This window comes from Cupressus sempervirens, chromosome 10, assembly GCF_028749045.1.
Source record: "Cupressus sempervirens isolate cs-2001-9-10 chromosome 10, ASM2874904v1, whole genome shotgun sequence".
In the NCBI taxonomy this organism is placed as follows: domain Eukaryota; kingdom Viridiplantae; phylum Streptophyta; class Pinopsida; order Cupressales; family Cupressaceae; genus Cupressus; species Cupressus sempervirens.
The window spans coordinates 166,065,262-166,083,251 of record NC_143127.1 but is presented as its reverse complement, the minus strand read 5'-3'; positions in this window follow the sequence as shown (position 1 = coordinate 166,083,251).

Here is a 17,990-nt window from a genome sequence, read left to right as displayed (position 1 = left end):
AGTTCCTGCTAGTGCCCACATCTTCATTTTTCTTTTGGATTTCATTTCAGCCTCTAGATGACCTACCGCTACCCCTTCCTCCTTGACCATTCCCTCTTTGTCTTCCTTAAAACCTTTTATTCAGATTCTCTTCAACTCATAGGGCAAACTAGTATGCCTCTTCAATGCTGGTCATTCTTACTAGACTTAATTCCTCCTAGATGCTAGGTCGCAACCCACTGATATAATGAGCAACCTTCTCCTTATTTGCTTCTGCATGCCCTACTCTAATCAAGAGTCAGTAAAACTCCTCTGTATATTCTTGGACTGATCTTCCTGCTTGCTTTAACCCATGCATCTTCTTAAACAAATCAAGCTCATAATCAACAGGAATGAACTGTTTCTTTAGTTTGTCCACCATATGATCCCACCTTGTGATCTTATCCTTTCCTCTTCTATTTTGTTCCAACTGAACCTCTTGCCACCAAATTTTGGCATGGCCTTTTAATTTGGCCTTTGCAAACTTAACCCTATCTAGATCCTTGATATCCTCATACTCAAAGTACTCTTCCAGTTCATTGATCCAATCGATCAACTCATCTGGTTTCAAATTTCCTAAAAATACACCCACTTCAATTGTAGGTCTTTTCCCAAACTTAGTAATGACCCTAAAAAGCCTTTCCTCTGCCTGATTTAGAACTTCCCCGTCAAATTCCCCTTCTGGTCCAATTTCTTCTTCTTTATTGTCATCCTCACTTTCGTTACCTGCAACAACATTTGTTCCCCTACAGAGTTCCTCTTGCAATGCTTGGACCTACCTTTGGAGGGCTCTAACCTCCTCAAGATTAATCGCTCTGGTCCTTCCACCATGCTCTCTTCATGGAGGAATCTTCTTAACTCAAACCCACAACCACACAGTCCTAGTGCAAACTGCCTCACAGTCGGCACTCTGTCTACACACTCAATAAAACTAGCTCTGATACCACTTGATGGGGACACAACCCAAGCACAGAATGGACACAACAGGAAAGAGAAATTTTATTAACTTTGTAAATAAGCTAATACATTCAGTACAGAGAAAATAGACTTCAAAACATGCCCTATGGGCTTACAATAGCATAAATCTGGAGATAATTTCTCCTTTCAGTACCTCTTCTCAAACTCCACTCCGAACTGCCTTTTACAATGCTAAAAATGTCCTTAAATAGACCTCGAAGGGTTAAGGATTAGGAATGCATTCTAGAAAGTGCTAGTAGGCATCCACCAACCAAGTAGAAGGCTCCAGAAGCCATGTTAGAGGTTGGTGCAAATCTAGAAGAATCCAAAATGGTAATCGAACTTTCGGGAGGCATAACTTTTGAACCGTAGCTCTGATTGACGAACCGTTTACATTTTTGGAAAGCTCTCGAAGCGCTCTATAGCCCTATGGACCAGCTTCACTCATCCCTCATTTTTTGGCCCTGTTTGAGGTCATTTAATGCCCCTAACCTAACTTTGAAGCAGTCTTAGGATGTCTCCAAAAACTAAAAAAATTGCAATAACTTTCAAATCGTGGGGCCTTTTGACCTGATTCTTTTTCTAGAATGCTCTAAATTACAATTACATTCATCTAACCAATTCACACCTTCTAGTTCACCAAAATGATGGCTCAATTACAGACTCCTATTTTTCTGGCATTTACACGTATCCCAAGGTGTTCAAATACTCTATCCTAGAACACTGATAGTGGAACTATGAGAGTTGGAACCTTAATTTAACCCAAATGGGTATCCAGAAATGAAAACACATGAAACAAAAACTAAGTCTAAGTACATTTTTTGGTTGACATAGGATTGCCCTTACACCTCTAGATGCTCCTGCATCACAAGTGGATTTGAGGGCAAGAAGAGGGTTACAAGAACCTTTGTTTTAGACTATCAAGGGTGCCACCTCACTAATCTCTTGGGAATTAATCAATATTGTAATCATTATTTGTAAACATCCAATTATGGAACCACTTATTCATGTAAAAATATATTATATACACTGCAATAAGGGGTATGTCCTCTAACATATCTTGTAAAAGAGGGGATTTCCTCTTCAAGTCCCAACTTGGGCAATTGTACATATAGAAGACTGAACGGTCTTAAGCTACACCAGGGTTTTTCTTTACCCTATTCTCTTTCCCTGATCCTGGCACTTGAACATGGTTTTGTAAATATTTTGGATATTAATAAAATGAGCACTTGCATCTTATCGATATGAAATAAACTAACCTTAAGCTTTAGTTATCGTGAGTTCCATAATTTAGGCTTTAATTTTCCCAATTCTTTACTTTAGTTAAAATATATTTTTGTTGTTTATTTAATTATTTATTTATTTCAAGATGAAAATTTTTACAGAGGTGGTGCAAGATTAGGATTAAGGAACACTATGTAGGATTAAGCCACACTTGCAGATGAAGGATTAGTGTTCAAACACAACTTCTAGAAAAAAATATTTATTGGACTTTATTTAATTTACTTAATATTTTTATGTTGTGTAGTTTCTCTTATAGGGCTGCAAGGCCAGACATCCTAAGTTTTTTAAAATAATGATACACACTTGTATTTGAGGAAAATGTTGAAGACAAGAAGATTTGCAAGCTCACAACACTTTATCAAAGTCTAGATAGAGCATGATAATAGTGTGAAACCCATAATTCATAATGTGAAACATGGAAAGGGCAAAACAACATAACAAATTTGAAAAAAAAATACAAACCTATATTTGGGATGAAAGATTTACAATCTCTAAAACCATATTCAAATACTGATATAAGGCAAAGATAGGATTTATTTTAATTGAGGAGAATTTGGAACCATTATGCAATCAAAATGATCAAACATAGGTGAACCAAGTTTGTTAGATAATCCCAAAGTAGTAGTGGCTAAAAAATTGGTATGCTTTCCAATGAAATTAAATATTGTAAAGCAACATTCTTAATATATAATGTTATTTTTGGTTAAATGAGAAAGTCAAGAGAACGTAAATTTAGAGTTGTAGAGTTATTATTGACACCAAATATTCTTGTGTTATGATTGTATAAAGCACATGCATGCAATAATAAATTATCTACTATTTACATAAAGTAGGTTATATAAAATCTTTAAAACTTTATGAGATAAATTATTTTTATGTGATAAATAATTCAATGAATTTATTGTTTGATTATATAACTATTTTTGTCTATAAAATTAATGATTAACATAATTTATACTATTTTTATAAAACATGTTTATCAAAATGCAATATTTTATTTCTATATATTTCATATATAAATTAATATAGCTTTTTAATCTATAAAAACTAAATTAATATAGCTTTTTAATCTATAAAAACTAAATTAATATAACTTTTTTATTACATTGTGCTATTAAATTTTATATATCATTTTTTGTAACTACTTATTATTGTGTTGTATTAATCTTTATCATATAAGATCAACCCTACTCTTCAACATTCTTAATTGAAACCCCACTTAAAATAGAAATATAATTGAACTAAATAGAATAATCAACAAATTGCTATCAAAATTTTAATGATTTTCTTTGTTTCTTTGATGTTTTATTTTAATATTTACAAGTAGGAGTTGATTTGAAAAGTTAATGACAAAGTTGGTTAATTATCTTTTGATCGAAAATGGATAGTTTCAGGTCCATTTAAAAATCTAAAATTGAAACTATAAGTGTTGAATTCATGGTTGTGAAAAGAAGAACTAATCTATAACAATACATTGGACATTGGGAAAAGAGTAAAAAACTTACATGGTTTGATAAAATATCTTACTGTGTATATTAAATTTTGAAATTTGAACTTTTAAATTTGTGTTTGTGAAACGAATGAGTTTGAATTCTATGGCAACATTTATTTTCCTCTTTTATGCTTGCATTTGTAGGGCTATATATTCCTATAAGCATAATCATTGCACCTGCTATATCTTCCTATCAACATAATCATTGCACCTTGTGGAGGTGCAATTGCTAGTTAATATACATCTATTTGTGTTGTTATTACATTTATGCCTATATTGCAATTGATATTACATATATTTGCAATTTTTTTTTTCTTATCTTTTTGAGCTTTTTTAGGGTAGATAAATGTTGACATATTAGTAGATGAAGAACACACTAAATGATAAATTAAATGTTAACATAGGTTGCAAATGCTTTGGTGCATTATGAAGTTCGTTATTTTTAAGTTTATGTTTAGAAAACAACTTAATCAATGTTTTGGTCAGTATGGAAATTTAGGTATAATCAATATTTATGGAACCAAATATTCATAATTCAAGTTTTGTATTGAATTTGTTATTCTAGAACAAGACAACATACTGAATTAATTATTAGTCAAAATAAATGTAATAAATTTAACTGAAATTATAATTTCTTTTAACATAAAATTAATCTTTACAATGTATAAATGTAATTTTTTTAAATCAACATATTAAGAAAATTAATTAATATCATTTTAATTGATTTTTTTTTAAATATAATTTTTTTAATACATGTTGGATCTATTTTTATTTGAAAAGATTTATTTTCTATTTTTTTTAAAGTGTAAAAAATTATTCATAATAAAGTAAGAATATATTAAATAAAAGAATATTATAGATTTTATACTTCCTAATAAGTTTTGCAAATTCTTTGAATAATATGGAGATAGATGTCCAAGTCATTTTTTTCATTTTAGCCATCAACATGTTGGGAAACCAATTTTGTCAAATAATTTGTCACTTTCTTCCACTCTTTGGGTATATACAAAAACAAAAATAATCTAAATAGTTACACTAGTTCAAAATTTGAGAAATCTTCATTTTTTCCCAAAATGATAATATAATAACCAACATTATTTTCCTTAGACCTCACTCGATCTCCATTTATTGTCATTTATTTTCTTGCCTAAGTTTTGGTTGATTCCTCATCCCTCTATCTTCTTATAAGTGTGCATTTGAATGCCTTTTCAGTTTAAAATCTTTCCCCTTCTCAAAAATTTTGAACAATAATGTTACGTATTGAAACTAAATTCTTAAAGGTAAATATTTTGCCAAAAAAGTTGTCCAAAACACCAAGATACAAAATAACAAATGGAGAATCAAACATAAAGAAAACTAAAAACCATCATGTTGTGTAATTCACCCTAGATGTTGTAGCATCAAACACCATGGGTAGAGAAATATTTCATGGGGGTATAACTTATTAACACTTTGATGAAGTTGGAAGGTGAATTCCATGTTTTTCCAAATCTAAAGTGTTGACCTAAGAAGACTCTTCTATAAGATATTTCTTCTAGAAAACCATGTACTCCAAATATTCTCTCCTTGTATTTTTGGCAACATGAGAAGTGATTACCTAATCAATATATTTAAACTTATTTTCCAAAAATTGATGCACCTATTCCATAACATACGACAAATATGAAGCTATATTTTTTTACTCATTTAATTTACCTTCATGATGCTTGTACAAATAAACCACATTGAAGATTGGAGAAATGCCAATCGAAGATGGAATCTCAACTTCATATGTATTTGTTGGAAACATCTATAAGAATTTACAAGGGGAAATCTTCTTCCACTTCAACTTGTTTTAGGTACCTTGAGAGAATCTTTCTTTCCACAAATGAATCATTACTATCTCTTCAACTTCAAACTCTTGAACCCTCCTATGTTGATCAATATTTTTCTTATACTTATAGCACTAATCTCCAATTTTTCTTTCACTGTCTTGTGCAAATCATGGATATATTTAGCAAAGTCCTCTACAAAACACCTTTTCTAGTCAAATTTGTACGATCTCTCAACTCATCCACACCTCTTGGGTTGAAACCATACACCACTTGAAATGGACTCTTCCCTATACTTTGATTGATGGAATTTTTATCAAGAAAATTCTTCTTGTACTTAATCAAATCCTATTGACTTGGTTTATCGCCAACCAAACACCTCAACAAATTTCCTAAACTTTGATTAAAAACTTTGGTTTGATCATTCATTTATGGATGAAAGGCTGAACTAAATCATAAATATGCTCATTTCCTACCACAATGTGTCCCAAAAATGACTCACAAATTGTGTATCTCTATTTGCAATAATACTTTAAGGAAAGCCATGTAATTGAGCTATCTCTTTGAAAAATAACATAGCTATGTGAGAAGCATCACTACATTTGGTACATGATAGGTATAAAATAATTTCCAATGCAATAAAAAAAAAGTCATCACCTCCCTATTTTCATGGAAGCCCCCAAAAAAGTCCATTCTAATGCATTACCATTGTCTCTCTAGTATCAACAATGGCTGGTACAATCTAGTGTTTTGCTTCACTCTTTTGGCATATTGACACACTTTACATCCTTGCACCATTCATTTTATATCTACACTCATTCCTAACTAATAATAACTCTTCTTTAGGTGTGCCAATATTTTGTCTAGTCCAAAATATCTACTTAAACCTCCACTATGCTTTTATTTCATTAATTTTTCCCTCATGGATTCTTGAGATATACACAATTGCTTCCCTTTCAACAAAAAATTGTATTGTACAAGATACTCTAGTTATGGATTTTATCAATCCTAATGAGATTCTTACATGCTTCCCATGCTTCTTTAAAATTTGTATCCTAATCATATCCCAAATAGTCAAATTCAACTACATTCACGCACATCTCATTCAACAACAAAAAAACTCCTACTCAATGCATCAACAACTATACTTGACTTATCATTCTTATGTTTCAAAAAAAATGAATAACTTTGCATGAATTCAACTCACTTCATATGTTTCTAATTTATCTTATCTTAGCCATTAATGATTTGTAATTCAAGATGACCAGTGTACAAAATGGACTCCTTGGGCAACAAATAATGTCTCCATTTTCTCAGTGTTTTCACAATTGCGTAGGTCATTTTAATATACAAAAAATAATTTGTTTTTTCTTCATTTTTCTTCTTTCTAAAATAAGCTATAGGTATTCCTTCTTGATTTAGAATTCCTGCTATTGTTGTACAACTTGCATCAAAATCAAAATGGAACAATTTATTGAGTCTATAAGTGCTAATACAAGCTTCTCTGCTAGTTTCTCTTTCAAGACATTAAAATTCATCTCAGTTTATATTGTCCCAAAAAAATCCTTTTTTATATCACTTAATGATTTCTTTGATTGAAGAAAATACTACCAAAATTCTCAATATACTTCCTGCATAAACTTGCTAGCCCATGAATGCTTCTTGCCTCAAACATATTTTTTTGTGTTAGTCAATCAATATTTTTTTAAACCTTTTGTAGATCTATTTTCAGACCACTACCAAAAAAAAAAAAAGCCTAAATAAACCAACTATTCTTTCATGAAATTATACTTTGTCAAATTTACCATCAACTTTTCCTCTTTCAGTCTTTGTAGAACTACTCTTATATGTTATAAATCTTCCTTTCTTGACTTACTAAATATAAAAATAGCATCTAAATAAATAATCACAAAATTACGAAGGAAAGACTTCAAGACTTCAATAATCAATCTCATAAAAGTTCTTGGTGCATTTGACAATCTAAATGACATTACCAATCTTTCATACAACTTATCCTTCATTTTAAATGCAGTCTTTCTCTCATCCCCTTCTCTATTTCTCATTCAATGGTAGCTTCTCTTTAAATGATTTTTTGTGAAATATTTTTCTACACTCAAATAATCCATCATGTTGTCCATTAGTGGAAAAGGAACAAATATTTGATTTTTATCTTGTTTATTTCTCTTGAGTTCATACACATCTATTGACTTTCATATTTCTTTGGTGCTAACACTGTTGGAACTATGCATGGCCTTAAAATTTCTCTAATCAAACCCCTATCAAGTAGTACTTTCTCTTCAACATTTACTCTAGTGGTGAATATTTTCCAATTAGCAAATTTCTCTCATTGACCAATGTCAGTTTGGAAAAAAATTTCCACATATGTGGTACAACAATTCACCCCAAGTTTACCAAAAAATGGATCACACCCCAAGCCCATCGCCAAATGATTTATGCCATCAACTCTCCTTTCAGCATGAAATATCCAATCAAAAATATTTTTTTCACACAACAAATTAAACACATTCACCTATGATTTTCAAAGTAGAACTTTTTAGATGACCTCAATTTTTCCTAGGTTTTAAAAAACTATTTTTGGAGAGGGATGAAATTTGCCCCATAAAAATGCAGATGTGTGTCACACACTCATTCAAATGTTCCAACTATATTATGCATGGCCATATATTGGACAAACCAGGTTTTCCTTAGAAATTTCATTAGACATGTTTTTTATTATGTGAGCTTTGCCAAATATTTTGTATACACTATAATGTTCCCATGAAATTTTCCAAAAACAAGTGGTATAAGCACATTCACAGGTCAATAAGTTGTCTCAATTCCAATAAATTTAGGCAAAGGTGAGTAACTCAGACCCCTATCTATCTATACTCTATAATTTTAGTTCATTCTTATTTAGTACGTACAAGTTAGACTTGTAGTGGTTAGTTATTACTTGGGACTAGTGACCAGTACCACTAACTCACTGAGTCATGTAGTAACTAGGGAGACCTAGTACATCTATATTTTGTAGTGTAGGTTATAAAACCAATCTATATTATTTAGATAAATATATACAATAGTCCACTATCACTTTTTGAATAACTTGAAATTTTTGATAGCCTATATTTCTTAGGATATGTCAAACATGAACAAGGGTAAGAGTCCTACATGCAGTGGAAGCCAAGAAATGCCAACCAAATGCACTCATAGAACCTTATCATCAAATTTTAGTGGCCAAAAACAAGAATCGATAACATCACAAGTACATTTACAAGATTTCCAACCATTGCCACTGGCACATATTGAAGAAGTTGAAAAACTTGATATCTCTAATCATGATGAACTTGAAGAAGATATTTAGGTAAATGTCTAGAGTAGCCAAGAGCTGCAGGTCAATACCCAAAGTAGCCAGAATAATATAATTGACTTGGTTGAGAATTCCAAAGATGGTGACGGTGCATGACCAAGAAAGGGAGAAGGGAAATACATGAATGAAAAATGGTGTGAAATCCAAAAAATATCGAAATTGGGATCTATCGATCAAGAATCCTCAAATAGAGTGGACTTCAAAGTATCCATTCATTGAACCTGTGTGCAATCCAAAAGAAGGTGAGCCTCTAATAGAATGCAGATGTATGATATGGACAAGGATAAATAAAAGGGAAAAGAGGTTATAGATAAAAATTGACACAACATAAAAGCATATGGGTAAATTTTATGAGAAACAACTCATAGATGGAGTAAAAAAATAGTGACTCTCATTGTTGATATATTATTCAAGTTTGTTATTAGTGACACACTTATTCAGATTGTATATAGCTACCAAGCTCATTGTATAGTTCTTAGTATTTTCCATGTAAATTAGTTGTTCACCAAGTTCTACAATTGCTATCGAGTCCTTTGGACACATCCCAATGGTTACTGACCAAATTTAGTTAATGTGAAAGCTAGCAATGTAAACCATGCATTTTATTTGATGTCAAGTTTATTAGTGGTTACCAAGCAGTGCAACATTCACCGAGTTCACAATGTATTTGATGAGAGTCCAATATTAACTAAGCTTCCTAGTGTTAACCAAGAGACTTAGTTTATAGTGAGCTCGAGGTGAGAATGTTTACCAAGTCATACAGTGTAAATCAAGACACACAGTTTATATGATGAGTTTCACAATGCCTATTGAGTCACCAATGCAGACCAAGTTCAAGACTACTTAGAAGTTATTAGTATGGACTAAGCTTCTACATCTACAGAGTGCATGACAATGTTGAGTATTGATAGTGGATGTTGAGTATCAGATGCTTATCAAGTCAGTCTTCAAAACCTAAATGTCTTCATATGGGCCGACTTTGTAACATTTGTGGTAACTTCTATGATGGCCAACTTTGTAATTTGTATAATTGGATTGATATATATGTAATGCATTGTTTCATATCCAATGTATGGATGTATGTAATATATGAAAATATGAAGATGTGAATGTAAATTACATCAGAGAAAAGAAAAAGGAGTGAATTGTAAAGGTCATAACAACATAAGGAGTAGTAGAGACATATCTATCGCATAAAGGTGATCAGTACACAAAGGAATTTTATTTAGCAAGCCAAGTTACAAATAAGAGATCATCTACTATTTCATCCTAATAGGTAGATTAGTCAAATTCTTTCATAAGGTAGACCTAATAGTCTTTTGTAAATCTCTTTATCGAGTGCATACTTAATTGTATGTTTGTAAATCATTTTACAAGGTGGACCTAGTAGTTCCTATTGCTCCTAATAGGATAGATCATGAAAAGTGATCAATGTAAGCTTTAATGGGCTAACTTTATATTGTTGTACTAAAGTTGTGGGTATCATCCCCACTCGAGTTTTACTTTCTATTTGGAAGGTTTCTGGGTCACCAAATCTTTGTCTTAGTTTTATGAATGCTTTTAGTGTCTTATGCATACAATTAAATCAAAATTTATATGATGGATAAATGTTAATTGAATGGTTGGATTAAAGGTTGAAATTGTTGAAGTTTTACAAGTTACTGATTCATGCCTGCCCTCTTAGTAACTTAGCTTAGTCTTGAATATTTCCAACAATTGGTATCAGAGCTTCTTGGTTCTCAGCAGAAAGCTTAACAACTTGAGCAAAGATCAAGGCCATAGAGATATTTAGACTTGAAAAAGCCATTGACAATGAAAAGTTGGATTTAGAAATGACCATTGCCCAACTCAAGAATGCAAAGGAGCAACTCTCTCAATCCTTGAAATGAAGAAAAGAACTTGCAATTCAAATAAATGATCAACTCTACATTGAAGAAAGAATTGAAGATCTTCATTCAAGCAATTTAGATGAAGCCAATGAAGCAATCAAAGAACTCCTAGAAAAGAATGGTTCCCTACAAGAAGAAGTAAGAAAGCTAAGAAGAGAACAAGAAATTCAGTCGGTAAGGTTATGTGAAGTCTTAGAATAGAGAAATAAGATAAAAAAATAGATGGATGGAAGGAACAATGAAATCCAAAACTAATCCCTTCAACAAGTAGACCTTATTGATCAGCTCTCCAATGCAAATGAAGAAATCATGAGCCTAAGATTTGAAAATGAAAGAATGAGGAATGATCTAAATTTTGAAATGAAAATCAATGAAAGAATGAAAAATTATCTAAAATCTAAAAGATAAACCAATGAAAGACTGAGGAATGATCTAAACTATGAGAAGAAAATCAATGAAAGAATGATGAAATCTCAAGCAAACGTGAATCAACTAAATGAGAAAAACCTCTATGGGCAAAAAGGTCAAGTAGGAATTAGATATATTGAAGATGGAGAATCAAAGATCATCTATTGTCTCATCATAATAGGTGGATCAGTCAAATCCGTTCACAAGGTATACCTAATAGTATTTTGTAAATCTCTTTACCAAGTGCATACTTAATTGTATGTTTGTAAATCCTTTCACAAGGTGGACCCAGCAGTCCTTATTGCTCCTAAAAGGATAGATCATTAGATGTGATTAATGTAAGTTTTAATAAGCTAGCTTTATACTACAGTACTAAAGTTGTGGGTATCATTCCCACCCCATTTTTGGAAATATTCAAGACTAAGCTAAATTACTGAGAGGGGAGGGGTGAATCAATAACTTCTAAAACTTCAACAATTTCAACCTTTAATCTAACCATTCAATTTGCATTTATCCATCATATAAATTCTAATCTAATTGCATGCATAAGAAGTTGAAAGCATTCATAACACTAAGACACAAAGATTTAGTGACCCAAAAACATTCCAAATAGAAAGTAAAACTGGGATGGGGATGATAGCCACAACTTTACTACTATAGCATAAAGTTAGCCTATTAAAGCTTACATTGATCACTTATGATGATCTACCCTATTAGGAGCAATGAGGACTACTAGGTCCACCTTGTGAAAGGATTTACAAACATACAATTAAGTATGCACTTGGTAAAGAGATTTACAAAAGACTTTTAGGTCTACCTTGTGAAAGGATTTGACTGATCCACCTAATAGGATGAAATAGTAGATGATCTTTGATTTGTAACTTGGCTTGCTGAATGAGATTTCTTTGTGTACTAATCACCTTTCTATGATAGATATGTCTCTGTTTCTCCTTATTTTATTATGGCCTTTACAATTTGCTCCTTCTACTTTTCTCTGATGTAATTTACATTCACATCTTCATATTTTCATATATTACATACATCCATACATTAGATATGAAACAATGCATTACATATATATATCAATCTAATTATATAAATTAAAAAGTCAACCATCATACAAGTTACCACAAATGTTACAAAGTTAGCCCATATAAAGACATTCAAGTTCTAAAGACTGACTTGGTGAGGTTCTGATACTTGACATCCATTATCAATACTCAACATCATCATGCACTCAGTAGACATAGAATCTTGGCCCTTACTAATCAGTTCTAAGTAGTCCTAAACTCAGTCTACACTGGTGACTTGATAGACATTGTGAAACTTATCATATAAATTGAGTCTCTTGATTTACACTATACGACTCGATAAACATTCTCACCTCGAACTTGGTATAAACTGAATCTCTTGGTTAACATTGGGAAGCTCAGTTAACACTAGACTTTCATCACATACACTACAAACTCAGTGTACACTACTCAATATCCACTGATAAACTTAGCATCAATTGAAATGCATGCTTTACATTGTTGGCCTTCACATTAACTAAATTTTCTCAGTAACCATTGGGATGTGTCCAAAGGACTTAGTAGCAACTGTAGAACTTGGTAAACACAACTAAATTACATGGAAAATAATGAGAACTATACAATAAGCTTGATAGCTATATATAATCTAAATAAGTGTGGGTCACTAATAACAAACTTGACTGATATGTCAACAATCTCCCCCTTTGGCATTAGTGAGAAAAAAACTTATTAGCCAAAATTGAATACCTAATATCCATCACTACGTGATATTGGCTTAGTAGAGTATAGTATTTTTGAGATTTTTCAAAATTGATTTGTAAGGTATATACAGTATACTATACATCTTCCTGCTATATACAACATGTCTTACTTATTGCAAGTTCTCCCCCATAGCATATTTCTCCTCATACTGTGTGTCTCTCTATGTACATGTCTTACTCCCCCATAACATATGGCTTTCTCCAATATAACTTTTCTCCCCCTTTTTGACATTAATTCCAAAGATTTATTCTATTTATTCACAAAGAAACACCAAAATGAGACAAAATTTTAGAATGTACCTTAAGAATGATTGCTAAAGTTTTATCCCAATTTTCTTACAGGACCTTGCATGTATGAAGTGCAATTTGTACTTCTATTGACAATTCTATCATATGGTCTGCAATAGAGAAGTTATTGTCATGGATTAAAGTTTTCGAATATGCAACATGTTTTTGTAGTGCATCCATGTTGGGAAGGATCATGTTCTGTATATCAATCAATGTATATCTAATCCTTGCTTCTTCCCTTAGCAATTCTACTTGCATTTATGACAAGAAACTTATTTTCTTGAAGTACATAGAGCTTGAACTGAGGTCAAGTTGTAGCTGTTGAGCACTAGCCTTTAGATCTTCATCTATTGTAGACAATTTTTCCTTTATTTCCTTTGCAAAACCATAAACATCACATAGCTTCCCAAAAAGTGATGACACATTTGAACATGATGTTTCTAAATTGCCCAAAATTGTAGAGAGCTCTACTTGATGAATGTCAATCTATTGAGCAATGTGCTCCAACACTTTATTGTTAAACTTCTTTTTAGCCTTCTCCACTAGCTTATCTTGTCCATCAGTGTCTTCGTTGAATTTTTGGATTGCTTCTGCTAGCTGATACAAAATAGGTTGAGAAGAATCAATATAAATTCCTATATCCTCTACCAAAATGTTCTTAGCATCTTCAATTATCTTATACTCTTTATCTCTCTCCTCTCTTAGCCTTTGTTGTTTAGCCTTATTTTCGAGGAGTTCACCAAATGTTTGCATTTGGTCTAGAGTAAGCTGGTAAATATCCCAATTAGGGATTACTATTTCCTCATCTAAATCAATGTCTTCCTCTATCTCCTTTCCTTTTCCCAAAAATTTTGTGCTCGGTTGAACCTTGGGCTCAATTTTCCTTACACTTATTGCTTTTGTATTTGGAATAGAAAAAATGGTAGAGATACTAGGGCTTTTAGTAAAATTTGATACTGTACTAATTGAAGGAATACTTATAGAAATACTTGAGGAACCCAAAATTGATGTGCTCAAAACTGAAGAAGTCAAAATTGGTGTGCTTATAATAGAAGAGGTCAAGATTGGAGAAGTCAAAACTGAAGTACTCAACTCGGTAGATGAAGGAAGAATCTGTAACTCAGTGGATGAAGTGGATGTCACTTCTATTAGTGATATGCTAAGCTAAGTAGGAACAAAGAGTTATTGGACATTTTATATATCACTAGTGGTCACAATCAAACTTGATGATGCTTTCTCCATACTTGATGTTGACACTGGCTTACTTGGAGAGTGAGGAAGTGAGGTAATCACCACTGCAGCTATCTTGACTAGGTTAGTCTCCTCATCATCTTTCTTTTCTTCCTTAGCAACCTCCCTTCCTTGATCCTCTTCATCTTCTTCATTGTCAAAGTGAGTTACTTCTTCAACATTCTCTTCTTCATCTTTCTCCTTATCTTCTTCTTCATCATCATCTTTGACATTGACTGGAAAATCACTTGGTTTATGTAACAAATATATATTCTCCCAAGTGTTTATTGCATTCCTAACAACATGCTCAATGTACTTGATCAAAACTAGACAAGTGTTAAACTTTAGAGTCAAATTCTCTTCATTCTTCTTCAATGACTCTTTCACCTCAGCATCTAATATGCTCGGTAATATCTACCTCAAGGTTTGTCCATATATGTCCTTGATAGTTTGCTTAGAAGAATCCCATCTTGGATTTATATTTTCTAATAATTCATTAGGAACTTGAGAAGTGAGCTGATCTGGTGAGTATTTCCACTTACCCATTTTATTCAATACCAGGTCTTCAACTTGATTCTACTCCTCTGCTATCCTACTATCATATTTCAATAATTTAAAATTTTTTATGCCTGCTCCTTCTTCCAATTGCTTTAATCTATCCTGGAAGGTGGGTGGAGGTTTTCTAAATATGATGTCTCTTCCTTCTTTGTCAGCTTTCTTTCTTGACCTCTTTGTGAATACTGCCTTTCTTCTTTAAAGGTTCTTCTTCCTTGGACTCTTCCTCATCCTATTCTTCTTCACCTTGCTCATCCTCACCTTTTCCCTTAGTTAACAAAAGGGGTGATACCCACACTATTCTAGGCTTAGCTACTTGAATATACACCTTGTCACTATCCACCATGAAACATATATAATCTTTGTAGTCCTTAACTAGCTTCTTGGGGATTCTAAACATGTTGTTCATTTTCTCCTTAAATACATCAAAATAATTATCCATTATACTATTGTAATTTTCACCCATCTCTACAATATACTCATTGATTTGATAGAGCACATGAGCATCTTTTCTCCATACTACAGTGCCTTTAGAAGGAAAGAATTTTTGAACATAAAAGAATAAGAAAGTCAACAAGGAACCTAACTTACATGGGTTGTTCTTCAAAGTTCTTATGCTTTCCATGTTCTTGTTGAACTGTCTCAATAATAGCTCGACAAGGTCATATGATAAATTGCTCTTAACCACCTTGTAAGAGAAGTGCACAACTTCACATGACACATTATTCAATCTTCTTGAACTGTATATCTTATGTCCAATGATGTGAATATCAAACTTCAATTTTGTATCAGTAACACTGTTGATTTTCATTCCTTTGCCATCCCATTCAGCTAAGGTTTTCTTTTCCAGTTCTTCCTGACCTAGAGTTTTTATCATTTCTACTTTGGCTAACATAGGGAGGCTTATTGATTTGATGAATCATCCTCTTAGTTATCAAAATTGGTTTTTTTGGCCATAGCTTCCCATTATGTACTCGACTGAGGATAAACCTAATACATTTGATTTGAAATACTTGGGGCATGTGAGGGATGTGTGTCAACCCTTTGGTTTCTAGGTGTTGATGCTCATGTTTTAGGACTCCATTCTCACATAACTGACCTAGGGAATCATCCATTTCTAGTGTACCAATTTCTTGGATAATTCATTTGAAATGAGTGCAAATATCATTGATAAGAAGTACCTTGGGAGGGATTTGGGATTGTGCACTGCTTAGATCTAGGGTTTTAGTAACCATAGGAGTGAGCTTGAAATTCGGCACCTTCCACTCAACTCCATGAACCAACATGTTAGATTCTTACTTAACCTTGCTAGTACTGGATGTCATTTTCACTTAGTAGGGTCTAAGAGAATTTGAAAAACTTTTGCTAGAAATTTGCTCAAATTGCTTTGGTTGCACTAAAAATCACTCTTTGCAATAGCACTCCAAATTTCATAGTAAGAAATGATTTTGATTCCATGCTTTTTGATGAATTTTTTGCAATTCATGCTCAATATGAAAGTAGATATGTTGATAGACTATCATCTACTACTTGGCATTAAACACTCGGCAAAGTCTTCATGACTTGGTAACCATATGAATCTTTATTACTCCTGACCTTGCTCGGTAGAGTCTATGACCTAACCTCACTCGGTAGAGAAGTAACTCAATAGTAATTGATACTAATATCACTTAGTGATCCCATTGTATCCTAAATACAAATTTGGATCTTTGCCACCTTTTAACTGGAACTAGTTTTGATGTCATCTTTGATAGCCTAGTTCTATTTGTCCCTTGAGAAATTAATTAGATACGATAGAGTCACCTAATTCTTGAGTGACTTGACCATCATTGCTCAGTCTTGTATCATTGGTAGACTTAGGAACCCATTTTTATTTCATCTATTTTTAGATGTTATCAGCTTTTTCCTTCTTTTCATCTTCAATTCTATCAGTATTCATGTAGTTCCTGGCAAGATGACCAAGTTTTGTACAAATAAAACATCTTTTAGTAGTATCTCTCTTCCTCATATGATTTTTAACACAATTCATACCAATGTGTCCAAATTCTCCAAAGTAGTGACATTTGCACTAGGTGTTGTAGTCCCATCCAAATATTGCTTTCATAATTTGCTCTACTAGATTGAATACCTTGCTTTTGCATTCTAATGACTTGTGTCCATGTTTCTTGCATTTGTGACATTTGCCTTCAAATCTTGGTTTCTCTTTGCATTGATTAGCCTTATGACCATGTTGATTGCAATTGTAGCATTTTCCATTGAATTTCGCCTTTCCATTACTCTATCACTTGTTTGATGTATGACTTGTCTTACCATAGTTATTGGAAGTAGGTTTTTGGTTCTTTTGATCTCCTCGCTTGGATGATTCTCCTTCTTCTTTATATCCAATTCCTTCTTTTCCTTTTTGCCTATAGAGGTTTTGTTTATTCAATTGATTCATGTGTACTTGAGATTTCATCATTCTTTCTTTGATTTGCTTCTCAAATTTTAGATCATTCCTCGATCTTTCATTGATTTGTCTTTCAGATTTCAAATCATTTTTCATTCTTTCATTTATTTTCCTTTTAGAATTTAGATCATTCCTCATTGTTTCACTTTCAAATACTAGGCTCATGATTTCTTCATTTGCATTGGAGAGTTAATCAATAAGGTCTACTTGCTAAAGGGATTAGTTTTGAATTTCATCATTCCTTCCATCCATCTCTTCTTTTATTTTGCTTCTTTATTCCAAGACTTCATGTAACGTTACTAACTAAATTTCTTGTTCTCTTCTTAGCTTTCTTACTTCTTCTTGTAGGAAACCATTCTTTTCTAGGAGTTCTTTGATTGCTTCATTGGCTTCATCTGAATTGCTTGAATGAAGGTCTTGAATTATTTCTTTAATGTAGAGTTGATCATTCAT